The following is a 19,162-nucleotide window of genomic DNA, read 5'->3' on the forward strand; positions in this document are numbered from 1 at the left end:
GGCCACGCACCTCCTCCTCCTCCTCATCCTCTCCTCGGTGCCAAAGGAAATGGCCCTCTCCCCTCTGCTGCCTTGCTGGGACCAAACAGAGGAGGAGCTCCTCTCCTTAGTCTGGCAACCTCCTGTTGCCAACAAGCCTCGAAGATAATTCCCCAAACGTTTGGCCAAAACTCACCAAATCCACCCGTATCTCACCAAATATTCAGTCAAAATCCATGGAAAGTCCCTGTAATGTTAATATGGCAATAAAACGTAGCCCTAATTGAATAAAAATAATTGGAACTTATTTCAACTCTCAAAATTACCACTAAAACCAACCACCAAAATCACACCAAAGGCTCTGAAAAGTACCCATTTTGGTGTGAAAGTAGGGTTGCCATTAGTCCGGACCTCCAAACCGGGACAAATGTAGGACAAAATTTTCAAATGTAGGACCTTTTTTTTTGGTCCTACATTTGAAAAAGAGCCTCTCTGAGGGGAGGATTCCTTCTCCGCTTGTGCTCCGTTCTCACCAAGGACGGGGCCCAGGCGGAGAAGGAATCCTCCCCTCAGGGAGGCTTTCTTTTCCCCGCCTGGGCTCCGTTTTTGCCGGCGGAGCTCAGGCGGGGAAAGAAGTCTGGCCTCAGCAGGCAAGGCTTCTTTCCCTCCCTCGGCTCCAGTGGAGCCAAAGAGGGGAGGGAAGCCCCCCGCCAAAGGAGAGAGGCCTACAGAGGCCTCTCTCTCTTTCCCCCGCCACCGCTGTTGCACACTTTGCAACAAAGCCCGGGGGCGGGGGAAATCCCGGGGGCGGGGCCAACCTGGGGCGGGACCGTGCGGACCCGCCCAAAACCGGGAAAGTCCCGCCCACAGGTGGGATATGGCAAGCCTATTGGCACGTGCTCTCAAACACTCAAACCATTACACCAGGCTGGCTCTTATTACACTGTTATAGTGCTATTATTCCGCTTCAGCTGCTCAGGATGCCTCCTGTGGAATTCTGGGGTTTGTAGCCCAAGAGATCTCTGGCTGAGAAGTCTAAATCCCCAGCAGGATGGGTCCCGGGCATTGTTCCCACTGAGCTCCCTGGGGATCCCACCACTCTCCCTCTAGTGACTCCTCCTGCCTCCGCCTGACTCCCTCGTTGGGGTACCAGAAATCTCCCTCCCTCTTGGGTCGGGTAATACTACCTCTTCATGGGCCCCCACTCGGATCAGGCTATGTCTTCCTTGCAGGGAAACAGGACACCCGCTCCGTCCAGGGAGTTTCATGATCTGTAGAAACTTTTCTGGTATTGATGTCACCCAAACTACTACGTCTTCACAGCATCTCAGGACCAAACACTAAAAAAACTGGACAGACCATGCTTGTCTCCTTCACCTACGTACCACAAAAACCATGTAAGATAAAATACTAGGAACCATAGCAGAATATACACACAATAACAGCTAATATAAATTAACCTCTACCACTGGACAGCTGTTAACGTTTGGTCATGGTGAAGACCCAACTCACTACCTCTAACTGCCAGAGCTAGGGATAGTAAAGTCAGAATTAGTTGCTTAGAGGCCCAACCAATGGGAGAATGAGTATTCAGTTTAGTAATCTTTAGGCTATTTTATTAAAATGCACAAAGAAGTACACATGTATGCACACACTGCAAAAAGAGGACCACAGACTTCTTGTCTAGGCTCATTCTTGTTACTTCTTTAACACACACTTACTTATCAAGATAAAAAGTTTATACTGTATTTAATAAAGCTTGTTTAATATTTAGAACAAGGGTTAGTATGAGCAGTAACTTTGGAGGCCTTTGTAAAGACATAGCCTGCATCTCTCAGAAGGGAACTTTTATCGCCAGCATCTACTGGTCCAGTCAGAGACAAATCTAATCAATCCCCATTAATGTCAATAAAAATTTCCCCATGTAATGGGAAGTGAGATTTCACTGGCTGTTGGGGAGCATTTTATAGTATCTTCATCATCTGTCTGTCAAAGCAGAGACTAATTCTCATTAATGTCAACGAAGAGTTTTGGTTCAATGGGAAGTGAGATTTCTCTGACTATTTATATGAAGCCATGTAATAGACCAACCACCTGAGAGTGTCACTGCCCAACATTTCTGGCTGCCTGCCATCAGATGATTGCATCAGCCATCAGATAACTAAACCTATGAATAACCCTATTGTACCAATGCAATACAGCTTTTTAGTTTTTCATTATAGTCTGGTTGCTTGTTTATTGTTTTATCTAGCAGATTTTGTTTTGATTTTAAATGGCTACATGCTCAGAACTAGCTGGAAAGCTTGTATTTCTTACACACAGTGAGCTTTTTACTCTCCACAGAGACACTTATTTCCTGAGTATACAGACTTCAGGGGCTTAAATGTTTACAAAACATATATCAAATTAGCACTAGGAGTAATAAAGGGACTTGCATGCGATATTCTGAGTGTCTCCCATGATAGAGGCATGATTGCGACATGTTGTCTATTACCACAAATTCATTGTGAATCAACAGTGTGGTAGCAACAGGAAAACAGCCAGTCCAATTCTAGGCAGATATACAGTACCCAGATCAAGGGAAATTATAGTACCACGCTGCTCCACTTTGGCCAGGCTTCACCAGGAATACTGTGTATAGCTCTAGTTAACTTAATTTTAGAGGGGCATTGACTAGCTGGAATATTTCCAAAACAGGATAACCAAGACAGTAAAAGTTCAGGAAACTAAGCCCTATGAAAAACAATTGGTGGAATTACATACATTTTGTCTGGAGAATAGATGATGTGGCAATTAAATCTAACAATTTCATGAACTATCACAGGGAAGGTAGCGTGAGCTTGCATTTGCTACTCCATAGGACGCTAACAATGCAGTCAAATTATAAGAGAGGAGATTTCGGCAAAATATTAGGCAGAAGTCCTCAATGCTAAGAGCTATTTACTAACAGAACATCCTTGTGCAGAAAGTGGTATATTTTCCTGCAACACAGATTTTTAACCAGAGGTTAGATAGCTGAACATAACAAATGCCATAGCTGCAGATTCTTGCACTGCCCAGGGACAGGATAAAATTGGATTCTATTCAGACCTGATTTCTGTTTATACATTTCATTGAGCTCAAAACGTTGACATGGAAGCAAAGCATTTCCTACTTATATATTTTTTAATGGTTTATCACCTGTGGGGGCTCTCTTGTACTTCACAAGATATAAAATGTGAGCAAAACATTTCCAACATTCCTAAAGTTTGCATGGCTTCTCTCCTATGTGGAGTCTCTTGTGATTTACAAGGTGTGAACTCTGAGCAAAACATTTCCCACACACCAGGCATTTATATGGTTTCTCTCCCGTATGGAGTCTCTTGTGCTTCACAAGGTATGAACTCTGAGCAAAACATTTCCCACACTCCTGGCATTTGTATGGTTTCTCTCCTGTGTGAAGTCGCTGGTGGCTCACAAGGTGTGAACTCTGAATAAAACATTTCCCACATTCCTGGCATTTGTATGGTTTCTGTCCTGTGTGGAGTCTCTGGTGGATTATTAGCTTTTGACTGTGAGCAAAGCATTTACCACACTCCTCGCATTTGTATGGCTTCTCTCCAGTGTGGATTTTCTGATGTGTCACAAGAGCTGAATTCCAAGAAAAACATTCACCACACTCTTGGCACTTGTATGGTTTCTCGCCTGTATGAAGTCTCCTGTGATGCACAAGGTATGAACTCTGAGCAAACCTTTTCCCACACTCAGGGCACTCAAACGGTTTCTCTCCTGTATGAAGTCTCTGGTGGCTCACAAGATGTGAATTCTGAGCAAAACATTTCCCACACTCCTGGCATTTGTATGGTTTCTCTCCTGTGTGGAGTCTCTTGTGCTTTCTAAGATATGAACTTTGTGCAAAATATTTTCCACACTCCTCACATTTGTATGGTTTTTCTCCTGTGTGAAGTCTTTGGTGACTTACAAGGTGTGAACTCTGAATAAAACATTTATCACACTCTTGGCATTTGTATCGTTTCCCTGCTGTATGGAGTCTCTGATGGATTACTAGGTTTTGATTGTGAGCAAAACATTTCCCACAATCCTGACATTTGTATGGTTTCTCTTCTGTATGGCTCTTCTGATGCCTCACAAGACATTCTCCACACTCTAGGCAGTTACATGGTTTCTCTCCTATGTGGAGTCTCTTGTGATACACAAGGTGTGACTTTTGAGAAAAACATTTCCCACACACCTGGCAGTTGTATGGTTTCTCTCCGGTATGGATTCTCTGATGAATCACTAGTTGTGAATGGCTAGCAAAGTGTTTTCCACAGTTCTGGCATTTGTATGGTTTCTCTCCTGTATGGATTCTCTGATGAATCACTAATTGTGAATGGCTAGCAAAGTGTTTCTCACATTCCTGGCACTTATACGGTTTCTCACCAGTGTGGATTCTACGATGAACTGCTAGTTGTGAATTGCTAGCAAAGTGTTTCCCACACTCCTGACATTTGTATGGTTTCTCTCCTGTGTGGATTCTACGATGAAGCACTAGTTGTGAACGGCTAGCAAAGTGTTTCACACAATCCTGGCATTTGTATGGCTTCTCTCCAGTGTGAACTCTCTGATGAACCACTAATACAGATCTAAACGCAAAGTGTTTCCCACATTCCTGGCATTTATGTGTTTTCTTTTTCTTGCTGCCTGCTTGGTGATTCAGGTGGGGCAATTGGAATTCAAAACCTTTATCTGAGATTTTACATCGAAAGCATTTTCTTTTGGCACACAGCCTCTTGTGAAGCACATCTGCAATATTTAGTTCAAAACATTTCCCACTTCTGTTGGACTTGAAGGGCTTCTCCTTGGTAAAACATTCCTTTTCTGTGTGAGTTTTCTGGCGTCTGGTAAGCTCCCATTTGTGCTCAGAACGTTCCCCACACTTGGTGCATACATTGCTGTTCCTCCAATTATCTGCTATGAAGAACAGAAAACAGTAATTCCTCAGCATATGTGGAAAAGATTTTTTTAGGGAGTGGAAAAAATGACTGAATGGAAATGATCCTAGAAACAACATAGTCATGGTGAAAAGGAACAGATATTTTGTTCTTTTCTCTTCTGCTCAGTAAAGATGGAAACTGTTTAACCGACCAGACACTAAGGCAAAGCTGAGCAATATGTTCGCCACAGATCACAAATATTCTAGACTTGCCTGCTTTTTTACTGTGCTCCCTTCTCTCTAGAGGAATGGGTGTATTTTACTTCTTCAGGTGCAAATGTTTGCCTTCATCAGTGTCTACAAAGTTTACTTTGCTATAAACTTAACATAGACAGTTGGCCCTTTGTATCAGCAGGGGATCCACACCAGCCCCCCCCCCCCCCCCCCCCCCCCGTGGATACAAAATCCACGGTTGCTCAAGTCCCACTGTCCCTAATGACAATGTGGCCATGTGGCCACACTGCTGTTAGGGAGAACTGGGCTGAAATCCTCCTTCTCACTTCCTCTCTCCCCCCTTCCCTCTGAGGCTTCTGCCCCAGGGTTAGCTTTGGGGGAAGTTTGGAGGCAAAGGCTGGAGCCCCATCAGCCAGAGGGAGCTGGGGCCAGGGCTTGGGTCTCAGAGTGTCCTCTCGGCCCAACAGCTGGGACAGAACCTCTAGGCTCCAAGACCCAACCCTGGCCCCAGTCCCAGCTCCTTCTAGCCGATGGAGCTGCAGACTCTGCGTCTGAACCGCCCACAAAGCCAAGTCCAGGGCAGAAGCCTTGGAAGGGGGAGGGAGAGGGGGAAGAAGGGAAGGGAAGGGGGACTTCAGTCCAGTTGTTCCTAATGGTAATGCAGCTGGGTGTATGTGCCACCATTGAGGACAATGCAGGCTTGCCATCTGCGAATGCTCAAATCCACAGATGACAAATCTGTGGATACAGAGGTCCCACTGTATACTCTACTATATGTCAGCCTCAATGGTAGTCTTTGTGGCCAAAATTACAGATTTTGATACCACCTATGGGTATGTCAGGGATAAAAATTACAGACAACTGTGGCATTGTGCTTTGAATGTTGGACAATGGCCTTGGGAGTCAAGGGTATGAATCCCAGATCAGCCATGGAAACCCACAAGGTTAACTTGGACAAGTCATACTCTCTCAGCCTCAGAGGAACGCAGTCACCCCCTCTGAAAAAACCTCCCAAGAAAACCCTGTGATAAGTTTGCCATAGGATCACTCTGTCAGAAGTGACCTGAAGGCACACAACAACCAAACTTAGAAGCAAAAAAGATGTAAAGGATGAAACAAAGGAAAAAATGGCAAAAAATGCACAAAATTGTGGTGGACATAACTCATATAGAGTTGGAAGAGACCGCAAGGGCCATCCAGTCCAACCCCCTGCCATGCAGGAAATCTAAATCAAAGCATCCCTGACAGATGGCCATCCAGCCTCTGTTTAAAGACCTCTAAGGAAGGAGATTCCACTACACTCCAAGGAAAAAGTGTATTCCACTGTCGAACAGCCCTTACTGTCAGGAAGTTCCTCCTAATGTTGAGGTGGAATCTCTTTTCCTGGAGCTTGCATCCATTGTTCCGCATTCTAGTCTCTGGAGCAGCAGAAAGCAAGCTTGCTCCCTCCTCAATGTGACATCCCTTCAAGTATTTAAACAGGGCTATCATATCACCTCTTAACCTTCTCTTCTCCAGACTAAACATCCCCAGCTCCCTAAGTCGTTCCTCTTAGGGCATGGTTTCCAGACCCTTCACCATTTTAGTTGCCCTCCTTTGGACACGCTCCAGTTTCTCAAAATCCTTTTTAAATTGTGGTGCCCAGAACTGGACACAATATTCCAGGTGGGGCCTGACCAGAGCAGAATAGAATGGCACTGTTACTTCGCTTGATCTAGACACTATACTTCTATTGATGCAGCCTAAAATTGCATTGGCCTTTTTAGCTGCTGCATCTCACTGTTGATTGATATTCAATTTGTGGTCTACTTGGACTCCAGATCCCGTTCACATGTAGTCTTGTTCGGCCAGGTGTCCACCATCCTATTTCTGTGGATTTCATTTATCCTCCCTAAGTGCAGTACCTTACATTTCTCTGTGTTGAAATTCATTTTTTTAGCTTTGGCCCAGTTTTCTAATCTATTAAGGTCACTCTGAATTTTGATCCTGTCCTCTGGTGTATTAGCTACTCCTCCTAATTTGGTTTCATCTGCAAATCTGATAAGTATGCCCCCAATTTTGTCTTCCAAGTCATTGATAAAGATGTTGAATAGCACTGGCCCCAGGACAGAGCCCTCTGGAACCCCACTGGTCACTTGTCTCCAGGATGAAAAGGAGCCATTGCTGAGCACCCTTTAGGTTCGGCCAGTCAACCAATTACTAATCTATGTAACAGTTACTTTGTCTACCCACATTTCACTAGCTTGTTTGCAAGAACTGTTTTTGCTCACTCTAACGGCTGGATGGATGAAGAATGAACTATGGTAAATTGTGGCTGTGCAATGTATGGGGGTCGTGACCAGGCAGAATCAGAACTAAGGAAGCACATGCATGTCAAAAAAGGATGAAAAGGCAAAGCAAAATAAATAGCGACTATGTCCGTAATGATTATAGCCTTTAATTTTAATGTGATAACTTTGCCTGATTTTAACCCAGAAAAGATAACAAACATACACAAATGCCTTCAAATCCTTCAGAGCCTGATTCCTCTCAGCACTCTCTTGAGGGAAAGTGTCAGAGAGTTGCCATCACCACCACTTTCCTGCCCAGGGATTCAAAATGGCAAGAAGCAGCATTGTGATAGAGAGAATAGAGGGGGTTAGTACTTCTTATGGCCATCACAATTCAAGAAAGATGTTGACAAGGTGGAGTGTCTAGAGGCAGGCAACCAAAATGCCGAAAGGTCTGGAAACCATGCCCTATGTCGACTTAGGGAGCTGGGTATGTTTACCTTGGAGAAGAGATGATTAAGGCATGACATGATAGCTCTGCTTAAATATTTGAAGGGATGTCATATTGAGGATGGTGCAAGCTTGTTTTCTGCTGCTCTAGAGAATAGGACTGGGAGCAATGGATTCAAGCTACAGGAAAAGAAGAAAAGAGCCACTGCTCCTAATTTGGTGTCATCTGCAAATTTGATAAGTACACGCCCAATTCTGTCCTCCAAGTCATTGATAAAGATTTTGAACAGCACTGGGCCCAGGACAGAACCCTGTGGGACTCCACTGGTCACTTCTCTCCAGGATGAAAAGAAGCCATTATTGAGCACCCTTTGGGTTCGGCCAGTCAACCAGTTACATATCCATGTAACAGTTATCTTGTTTAGCCCACATTTTACAAGCTTGTTTGCAAGAATGTCATGGGAAAACTCGTCAAAGGCCTTACTGAAATCAAGATATACTATATCCACAGCATTAATTTTATCAAAAAAAGGAATTAGATTTGTCTGGCATGACTTCTTTCTCTGAAACCCATGTTGACTTTTTGTGATTATGGCATTGCTTTCTAGATGTTCAGACTCTCTGTTTAATGATCTGCTCTAGAATCTTTCCTGGTATGGATGTCAGACTAACTGGACGATAATTGTTGGAATCCTCTTTTTTCCCCTTTTTGAAGATGGGGACAACATTTCTCCTCCTCCAGTCTGCCGGCACTTCTCCTGTTCTCCAGGAGTTCGGAGTAAGGGCCTGAGCTGTGAGGGCTGCTGGTAACTGGAGTTTCCAAACATTGGGAGGGACACCAATTCCCCAGCCCTGCCTCCAGGAGGCTCCCAGTGACTGGTAGGATTTGGGATACCGATCCCAAATCAGGAATAGTAGTGTTATGGTGCTTGTGATTACTGCATTACGCAGGGGGGTGGGGGATGATCATCAGTGAGGGAACCTTACCAAGACAGGTCACAATTGCATGGGTCTCCTCCATAATCTGTGCATGCAGGACTCTCTGATCAGGATCCAGAAGAGCCCACTCCTCTGGGGAAAAATGGACAGCCACATCCTCGAAGGTCACTGGACCCTAGAGAGAAAAAGAAAAATTTCCTGCTCACTGTTCACACAAAGGCTATCAAGAAAATAAGTGTTCTTCCTGTTGCCTGTCTGACAGGTTCATTAATTGAAGCATCATGTCTGTGAATACTAGCTGCTGGGGAAGAAAAGCAGGTGAGAGAAAGGGTTATGGTTTTTGCACATAGCTTTGTTTGGTTCCAGTGAGGAAGGATGGGAAGATCTACCCATTAGCCTTTCTGCTGTAGCCAAGAAAAAAATATAGAGAATAAGGACAGCAACTTTAGCTCAGGACTAGACTACACAGGGATTCAAGCCCAGGCTTTGAAGAGTGTGGTGCTTAAACCTTTGGACCATGGTGAATGAGTGTCTCAATTTAGATAGCTCCCATATTCATATTCTTAAAAGCACCACTTCTTTCCATTAAGAATATGAAGACATTTCTGGGCTTTAGTCATTTTTCATAATGCAAAACAAACAAACAGAATTCTTGGTTAATTCTATCAGAGATGTGGACCCAGAACTAAAGATACCCAGGCTGCTGCAGCCTTCTTCTCCCAGGAATCCTTTTCCTTACCTCAACTGGTTCCACTCCATTGCAAACAGGAAGAGAAAACTGAGTACTGGGTGGTGGCATCATTCCAGCCCCTGTTGAAAAAACAAGTAGGAAGTTGATCATGCAGCCTTGTATCAGAGGTTGGAATTGCAATCTTCAAACCACATGAAAGACTTTTCCGCATAGCCATTTAATCACCAAATTCTGGTTCAAAGAAAAACACTTTTATCTGCCAGTGTTATGAAGGCTGGAGCAGCCAGTGAGAAGGATCTAAAAATTCAGGCAGGTTTTTCATATAGTCCGGACCTAAGACATAAAGGTCTTTGTAGGTTATAACTAGTCCTTTGAATTCTGCCCAGAAATGAACTCTTCTGGATTGACTGAGACAAGCACACCTTGTGTGGAATGGTAACATTTTGCAATTGGGAACTTCCATGACCCTGCATGTACACCTCCACTATCTTGAACTGAATATGGACATGCCACATCAGACAAAAAATGTCCAGCTGCTCCCAAAGGGTAACCCCAAAGTTACCCCAAAGGGTAACTTATAGTGGTAAATGCCTTGGTTACATACCATTTGGATTATTGTTATGCACTCTACATGGCTGCCTTTGACAATCACTCAAAGAGATGCAGCCAGGTTATTAACTGGAGCTAGCTACAGGGAGCACACAACTCCCTTGTTGCAGCTGCTCCAAACAGTAATACAAATCAGATGCCAGTCCATTTCCAGGCACAATTCAAATAGCTGGTTTTGACCTATAAAACCCGATATGGCTTGGGTCCAGGTTATTTGAGGTAAGGTATCTCCCTTTATTAGTACATTAGAGCACTAAGATCATCTGGAGAGGCCCTTCTCTCTGTCACACCACCCTCTCAGACTCATTTAGTGTGAACAAGGGAGACAGGGCCCTCTCGGTGCCTGCTTCTAGGCTCTGGCCCTTCCTTCTTAGAGAGGCCAGGATGATCCCATCCCTGCTCTCCTATTGGGAGCAGGTCAAAACATTTCTGTGCTGTCAGGCTTTTTCAAACTGAAGAGTACTGAGCTTGTGCAATTCAGATGTCAAGGTCTGTATACAGTTTTTAATACATTTTAACATTTTCATGCATCATGTTTTAACTTTTTAAATTGCTTAATTGGTTTTTAAACTTTATGGTTTCAGTGTTAACGCTCTTGTACTGTTTTAAATTTGTTGGTATCTGCTTTCAGTCTCCATATCAGAAAAAATCCGCATATATATAAAATAATTTAAAAAATAATAATATGCAGGTGTAAAACACAAAGATGATTGTAACAGAGAGAGTTTTATTCTTACCAGGCAAGGCCACAGCCCCATCTTCTTCTTGTTTGAGCTCCTTCCGCCAGAGCTTCTGGTTGGCATCTGATGAAGACTTCTCTGATGCAGGAAGATCAGACTGAACTTCCCCCTGCAAGAGCAAGGAGAATGTGGAAAAGAATTAGAAAATAAATTTTAATTTTTTTAAATTTTAAATTACTGTATATGCTCAACTATAAGTCGACCTCTTGTATAAATAGAGGGCAGGTTTGGGGGCCAAAATTATGAATTTTGATATGACCCATGGATAAGTCGAGGGGCATATAGCAAAGGATCTAAAGGAAAGCAAGCAAAGCAAAACAATGTCAAAGAACTTACAAAAGTCCAACAGACATAACTCTTTGTGCTCACTCTTAAGACTGGATGGATGTGAGAATAAAGGGGGTCAGTGCTTCCAGGACAAATTATAATAATAAATAATAAATAATAAAACTTTTATTTGTATACCGCTTTTCCTTCTGATCAAAGCGGTTCACACTGTGCCAGTTATGTGACATATGTCACAATACAGGGCAATACAATACATCAGACAATACAATACATTAGCAATTACATTATCAATTACATCAACAATTTTACATAATACAATATAAAATCTGGAGCCGCATCTAACACTATTAAAAGCTATCAGTTGTGGTTGGACAGCCTAATCTTAATTAGGGTATTCTATCTTTAAAGAGAATCAGGAGGGTATGCTTTTTGAAAAAGATAAATTTTCAATGCCTTCTTGATGGCTTCCAATGTGGAACAAAGTCGGATCTTTTCGGGAAGGGCATTCCAATGAGCGGGGGCTGTCGTCGTATAGGCTCTCTGATGAGTTGCTACTAATTTTACCCTGGGGTATTCAAGCAAATGTGTCCCTGTTGTTCTGAGGGTGCGGGGCAGATTATGTAGGGAGAGGCGCTCCCTCAAGTAACTCGGGCCCAAGCCATGTAGGGCTTTATAGGTAATGACCAACACTTTGTATTGTGTCCGGAGGCTAATGGGCAGTATACTGTACTCTTGCTTTTCACCAGGGGATGGTTCCTTCTTTTAAAAAGAGTTAAGATACAGTACTTCCATTGACCCATAGATAGGTCGACCCAGATTTTGGGGTCATTTTTTTAACCTACATTTCTAGACTTATACATGAGTATATACAGTATACACACATGCACAATCATTGGAAGAAAATGACTAGTAATTGTAGTACGATTTACCCCTCAAGGTGGGAGCAGGCAATTTCTGGGTATGTGGGGCAGGGGGAGTCACACACTGCCACTGCAGAATCGCCACACTGCCACATGTGGTTGTACAACAATGGCAGCAAGAACCTCTGGAAGTTCTTTGAACATTCAGGACACAGGGAGCCTGGCCCTTGTATTAAAGAAGAATCACTGTCCAAATTGGTCTTTGCAATGGACATTCTATTTTGAAACAAGGCCCATGCTTCCCACACTCCCCGCTTTCTAAGCCACTTCTGGGGCACAACATTTCAGCAGAAGAGCAACAGTGTTGGTAGTGGCAGCAATAGAGTAACAACAGGTGGGAAATAGGGCAGATGGGCCAGATCTTCTTTATCCACATCCAGTCCTATATATAGATATAAAAGGTTAGATATGCATTCAATCAATCTATCTCAGCTTTAGAAATACCAAGAGGAAATGTGCTAACCTGTTCTTCCTGTTTCTTGTTCTCAGCCTGACTGAGAAGGAAACCTTCTGCCAGGGCCACTGCCTGAGAACAAGTCACTGCCCCACATTCTCTCACCCAGTCTTCCATTTCCAGGGGCAAGATGGTCAGGAATTGCTCTAGGATCACCAGATCCAGGATCTGATGTTTGGTCTGCTCCTTTGGCTTCAGCCACTGGTGACAGAGATCATGGAGGTGTCTGCAAACCTTTCGGGGCCCATCACCCTCATTGTAGGAGATCTGTCTGAAGTGCTGACGCAGTATGTCTGAGCTGGTTAGGTCCCCCCTCAGGAATGTCTGCTCAGTTCTCTTCCAGAATTCTCCCCTGTTCTCAGGTCCTCTTCCTGCTTCAGCTTGAAATGAGTCGCGTTTATCCATATTTGAACTGGTGCCCAATGAAGCAGTAAATGGGATCCAAGTTACTCCACCTCCTCCTTCTCTCTCAGGACAAAGACTCTGCAAAGCCAAACCACTATCATATTAGGAATTTCTGTACTACATAATCAAGAAGGAACATGGAAGATTCTGGCAAACAACCAGGTCTTTTCCCTGCAGGAAAGAGGGGTGAATTAGCAAACTTAAACAAGAGAGTTGGGAAGGCTTTATCACCTAAGAGCCATAAAACAAGGACTTATTTACTTTCCTCCACCATCTCAAACTAACCATTCCTCACCCCTGCCTTCCCTCTCTTGATCTTCCAAGAGCCATCTCTTCTTCATTTCTCAAAGCTCCATCCATGCTAGACTCCATGATAGGGTAAAAAGGATGTTGTCTGTGTAAAATAAAAAGCCATATATCTGTGTAAGAAATACAAGCTTACCATCCAATTATCTCCATGCAGCCAAACTGAAGGTATATTTATACTGTAGAAATGCGGTTTGACACCACTTTAACTACAGAAACCTAGGAGTTTTGTGAGGCACCAGCACTCTTTGGCAGAGAAGGTATCAAATTACATTATTCCTATAGTATAGATGCACCCAAAGAAGAGAAAAGTCTGGTAGAGAAGAAAGTAATGAAGAATAATGAAAAAGAAATATATCACAGATGAGCTCAACAATTTCAAATAAATAAAGGGTTCAGCAACATCAAGCAAACAGTCTATACAACTAAGAATGCAATGGTTCACGATCACAGAAATGCAGGCCTTGAATAAAATTCCCTCTACCGTATATACTCAACTATATGTCGACCTCACGTATAAGTCGAGGGTGGGTTTGGGGGTCAAAATTATGAATTTTGATATGACTCATGTATAAGTTGAGGATAAAACTTAGAGGCATTCAACAAAGGATGTAACAAATGAAGAAATGGAAAATGATGCCACAGAATGGTTCTATTTTCCTGTCCAAGCATTCAAAAAAGCCAGAAGCAGCACCACAGTGGAGAGAATAGAGGAGGCTAGTGCTTCTTTTAGGTTCTCCCAGGATGGACCTTAGTCTTACCTTTTGCCACTTTACTCAGAGAGGGAGATGAATCCTATTTTGAGTTAAAGTACAGTACTTACATTGACTCGTGGATTTTGGGTCAATTTTTTACTCAAATTTCTAGATTTATACAGGAGTATATACAATACTTACAATGCAAACAGTAGAAACACAAATAAACTCCTTCTTCCACTGCTCATATAGGCCCAATACAGATGGCATAGAAGCGCCATCGTAAGGCCAAAGTTAGGGCTGGGGAGCGTGCACGCTCCCCAGCCTTAGTTCATATGGATGGTGCTATTTTGAAGGCGCACCATCCATACACAGTGTGTGACAATGGCGTCACACGCGCACCTCCTGCACACAAACCGGTGCGTGCGTGATGTCACTGCACCACTGCGAAATGGAGCTCCTTTTGGGCACGGACTTCATTTCCGTGGCAACTAGATTGCTGCGGGAATGAAGCCAGGAAGAAAGGGGCCGGGCGGGGTGTCCAGGGGCATGCAGCCCCAAGGATACCCCTTTTCCAGGCCATGGGGAAGCGGCATTTTGCTGCTTCTCCATGGCCTGGAAAAGCGCCGGATTGGGACCGCATGGGCTGCTGTTATGGCTGCCCTGGCCCCAATCCTCCACGGAAAGGGGCAGGTGCAGGCTGCCCCAAAGGGGCGGTCTGTACCGCACCAAAGCCTGTACGATCACATAGTAAACTCAGGGCTACATGGAGACAGTCTAAGAATGCTGTCAAAAATTCCAGCTGATGTTATATTTTGCATGGATGTGCATTAATTTTCAGATGATAGAAACAAAGGGCTGCCTTCTATACAAGGAACCCATTCTTGAAAGGTGAGTCAACAGAAAGGTAAATCCCACCAGCTCCATGGGTCTAAAGAGCCAGATAGCTCAGCCAATGGAGCACCAAACTTTTAATCTGACAGTCCAGGGTTCAAGTAAAGATCACTTCTAGGGAATCAGTAACCTGAAGGCACCAGATCCTGTCTCATCTTAGGAGCTAAGCAGGGTCAGCCCTGGTTAGTCCTTGGATGGGAGACCAACACAAAGAAAAACCAGGTGCTCATGCTGGTCTGAAAACTATACCCAATGACAGTGAAGGTGAACCTTTTTGAGACCGAGTGCCCAAACTGCAACCGAAAACCAACTTATTTATTGCAAAGTGCCGCATTCCTCTGGCCTTCTAGGTACTAACTCTGGCTAAATCTGTACTGGGGTGATGGCACGCGTGCCCACAGAGGGCTCTGAGTGCCCCTTCTGGCACCCATGCCATAGGTTCGCCATCACTGCCCTATGAGGAGTGATTTAGGGACCCTGGAGAAGAGACTGTTAAGAGGTGATATTTTAAGTATTTGAAGGGGTATCACATTGTTGATGGAGCAAGTTTTTTTTTGCTGCTCCAGAGACTAGAATACACAACAATGGATGGAAGCTAAAGGAAAAGAGATTCCACCTCGATATTAGGAGGAACTTCCTGACAGCAAGGGCTGCTCGACAGTGGAACAAACTCCCTTGGAGTGTAGTGGAGTCTCCCTCCTTGGTAGTCTTTAAACAGAGGCTGGACGGCTGTCTGTAGTGGATGCTTTGATTGTGAGTTCCTGCATGGCCGAATGGGGTTGGATTGGATGGCCCTTCTGGTGTCTTCTAACTCTTATGATTCTATTCTTGTTCTTGTTGTTGTGCACCTCCAAGTCATTTCTGACTTACGGTGACTCTAAGGAGAAACTATCATAGGGCTTTCTTGGCAAGATTTGTTCAAAGGAGGTTTGCCATGGCCATCTTCTGAGGCTGAGGGACTTACCCAAGGTCCCCCAGCAGGCTTTTATGCTCAAGCAGGGATTTGAACCCTGGTCTCCAGAGTCATAGTCCAACCTTCAAACCACCGCACCATGCTGTCTCTCATCAGGGGAGGTACTAAAACAAATGACAGTACTTGCCCATAGAAAAGCCATACTTGCCCATAGAAAATTATTAGAAAAGACTTGCCCATAGGGAGTCATTGGGGAATATTTGCAAATAGGGAAACACTGGGAATTGCTTGCCCACAGGGAGTCATTGGGGAATACTTGCCCCTAGAAAATCCCCATGATTCCCTATGGGCAAGTATTCTTTCTCTATGGGCAAGTACTGCCATTAGTTTTAGTACCTCCCTCTCCCCAGGAGCTGCAGCAGGCTCTATTTCAGAGGAGAAGGAACTGGCAAAGCCACTTCTTGAGTATTCCTTGAGATCATTCATGGGGGTTTCCATAATAGGCTCCTTGTGGGTCTCCTCTGGAGGAGAGCAGCACCCAAAGCCCTTCCAGTTCCTGCCCATGAGTCCCAGGCAGAAGGGGAAAGAAAGGCTGGGACTCACCAGGGCCCAGGAGGACAGGAAAGCAAAGGAAGGCAGCCAAGGCACAGCTGGAGGAAGAAAGAGAGGAGGAGGAAAAGGCAATAAAGAGGAAGGAGGGACAAAGACTTGTCTGCTCTGGAGGACTGGGCTCCCCTGCCTCTCTAGGAATCCAGCTCACCTCTCTTAACCCTTCCTGATGCTGCCAATGGTAGAGCCAGCCTGGTGTAGTGGTCTAGAATCATACAATTGGAAGATGGCACAAGGCCAGGGACATCCAGCCCAACCCCTCCTGCCATGCAGGAACTCTCACTCAAAGCATTAGACTTTGACTCTGGAGACCAGGGTGTAAAGCCCATCTGGGGCATGGAAGCCCACTGGGTGATCCTGGACAAGTAACACGTTCTCAGCCTCAGAATTCAAAGATATGGCCATGTTAGTCTGTAGAATCAATATGTAGAGAGATCTTGACTGTGGTCCCCACTGTCATGGTGCATGCCATGTCCTCTCATGAGACTGAAGTTGAGCCCAGCTCCTGGCATGGGCAGAACAGACCCATCTGTTACCCAGGCTATTTTATATAAATTTTGGAATCAATGATAACCCTTAATGACCCCTGGGTGAACTCTAGCAGCCTGTCCTCCATTACTGGCAAAGCGAGAGGACATGTACACCTCCCCTGAGGGGAGCAGCCACATTAACATCTTAGAAGGTCTGGGAAGTCGCATGAAGGGATTATCATAAGATCAGGAAGAGCAAATGTTTGCCTTGCCTGAAGCTATCACCCCCTCCTCAAGTCTGTTGTCCGAACAACTTAAGTCCTAGATATTATCAGATCCAGACATCCAGGTGAAAGAAAGCAATTAAACGCCTTTGTTCCAATCACCAAAACTCTTTGCCCTCAGGCGAGATTTCGCCCTTAAAAGGTCCTAACTTTGGCTGCTCAGCGCGCCATTTACAAGGTCTACTTACTCCACGTCAGTCGGACCTCTGTTCTGGTAGCCGGCATTTCTGCTCAAACCCAGGTTGCGGAGCAGGCTTGTCTCACTGTCCATCACCCCATTCGCTTCCCGGAGGGAATCTACATTCTGGTAAGCATCTCCATTAGTACGCCTGAAATCTGTTCCCATATTCTAACCCTAATTTTCCTGAGTCCTGAGTGTATGTGTGAGTGTATGTGCAACACATGTGTTTTTCCCCTATCTCAATAAATTAGACATCTAGTTATTGCAATCTATCTCAGCTTCAGTTATTGGGAGGCCCTGGTCTACTCCGTATACATATTGGGAGAACGATCTCAGTGGGCTCTGGTAGCCAGCCCCCTCTTGCAATATTTGGACTAATAACAACATAATAAAATTCCCCTACGGACCCTTGGCTACACATCCATTCTCCCAAGATCATGGATATTTGGCAAGAGAGTCCACTTGGCCTTTTTGGTCATTGATGGGGAAGTTTGTGGGGAGGACTAGAATCAAGGCAGGATCTGTCCAGGGACAGAAAACCTCTGTGGCTTTGCCTTTCCTCTGTCTTTGCCCTCTCCTGCTGCCCTGATATTTTCAAAGGCCTCTTTCACACTACATAATAAACCCGTTTCCAAACCAATTTAAACCACTTTAAAGGGCCCTTGTTCACACTGCTGGCAAATTTCTCCCAACACGGTTTGCGGGGGGCGGGGGGGGGGGGGGCGGGGAAGGCAGCACTAAACCTGGTTAAACTGTTTTTTCTGAATCCGAGGCATTTAGCACATCTTTTTAAATGATTCGGTTCAACGCAAGCGCTAATGCGCTGTCGACTGGATTCGGTTCCCTATGATGGGATCATCCCTGTGATGCTATACAGGGAGACTCCATTTTGAATCGATCCAATTGTTAAGGTGAAAGTGGGTTGAACTTAAATGGTCGCAGCCAGCAACCAATAGCCTGAATATCTATTTGGTGTCAAATTGCTCCATCAATTCAAAATGATCCAACGCAAAAATCAGTTTATTATGTAGTGTGAATGAGGCCAAAGAGATAGCTCTGTTAGTCTGTCACAGCATAGACAGGGAAATGGGACAAAGGAGGAATCAAGCATCACCTTTAAGGCCCAATGCAACATACACAAAAACAGTGATACCATTACCAACTAAAATGCCCAAGTTACATCATGCCTAGGTGACCAGGTGTCCTCCTTTTCCAGGACAAGGTCGTAACTGCTAGGTCCTTCGAGAAAAAATGTAGGATGTGGCCAATTAAAAGCTAACAACACTCATATAGAATGTCAAGTCATGCTGAAGTCGAAGGCTTTCATGGCCAGCTTCCATAGTTTTTGTGAGTTTTCAGGCTCTGTGGCTACATTCTGGAAGAATTTATTCCTGACGTTTCACCAGCATATGTGGCTGCCATCTTCAGAGAATAGTGTGGATGTGTGTGGGGTATATATAGCTGTGGGACCCTTGGTTGGGTGGAAGTGTTTTACATGTTAATGGTGGAGTTAGACTGTGTGTTGTACTGTGTTGAATGGCAAGGCCTGGAGGTGAGTTGTGTGTGGGGGATGTGCAAGGGGGATTTGTAACTATTTCATTAGCAGTTTCCTTCAAAGAGGGGGGATTTGTATCAACACTTGTCCCTCCAGATCTGCAGCTTTGACTTTTGCGGCTTTGATTATTCACGGATTTTGTTAATATGTTCTCTCTAGGAATATCTTCTATGTCCTCCAATGCAACACTATGGTCAACTTTAACCAAACATCGCACTGAAGGACCTAGAGATTCCTAGAGAGAACTCTCTACTAGGCATTTATAGCTTCTCTAGCGCAATTCTATGGTCAGTGTCTGGAAGATGTTGACCACAGAGTTGCACTGGAGAACCTAGAGATTCCTAAAGAGGTGTTCTCTCAG

General features: G+C 44.5%; 1 pseudogene across 1 annotated transcript; it reads right to left on the bottom strand.

Annotated features, from left to right (window-relative positions):
- Positions 1–1,599: 1,599 nt before the first annotated feature.
- Positions 1,600–13,413, bottom strand: LOC149320608 (uncharacterized; annotated as a pseudogene). Its single transcript, XR_016279335.1, has 6 exons — positions 13,337–13,413; positions 12,499–12,972; positions 10,825–10,936; positions 9,527–9,597; positions 8,836–8,962; positions 1,600–4,932 (listed from the first exon to the last, which is right to left on the bottom strand). The product of XR_016279335.1 is annotated as an uncharacterized LOC149320608 (transcript).
- Positions 13,414–19,162: the final 5,749 nt, after the last annotated feature.

This window comes from Sceloporus occidentalis, unplaced genomic scaffold (assembly GCF_023333645.1).
Source record: "Sceloporus occidentalis isolate IW3139 unplaced genomic scaffold, rSceOcc1.0.p SCAF_1, whole genome shotgun sequence".
Taxonomy (NCBI): domain Eukaryota; kingdom Metazoa; phylum Chordata; class Lepidosauria; order Squamata; family Phrynosomatidae; genus Sceloporus; species Sceloporus occidentalis.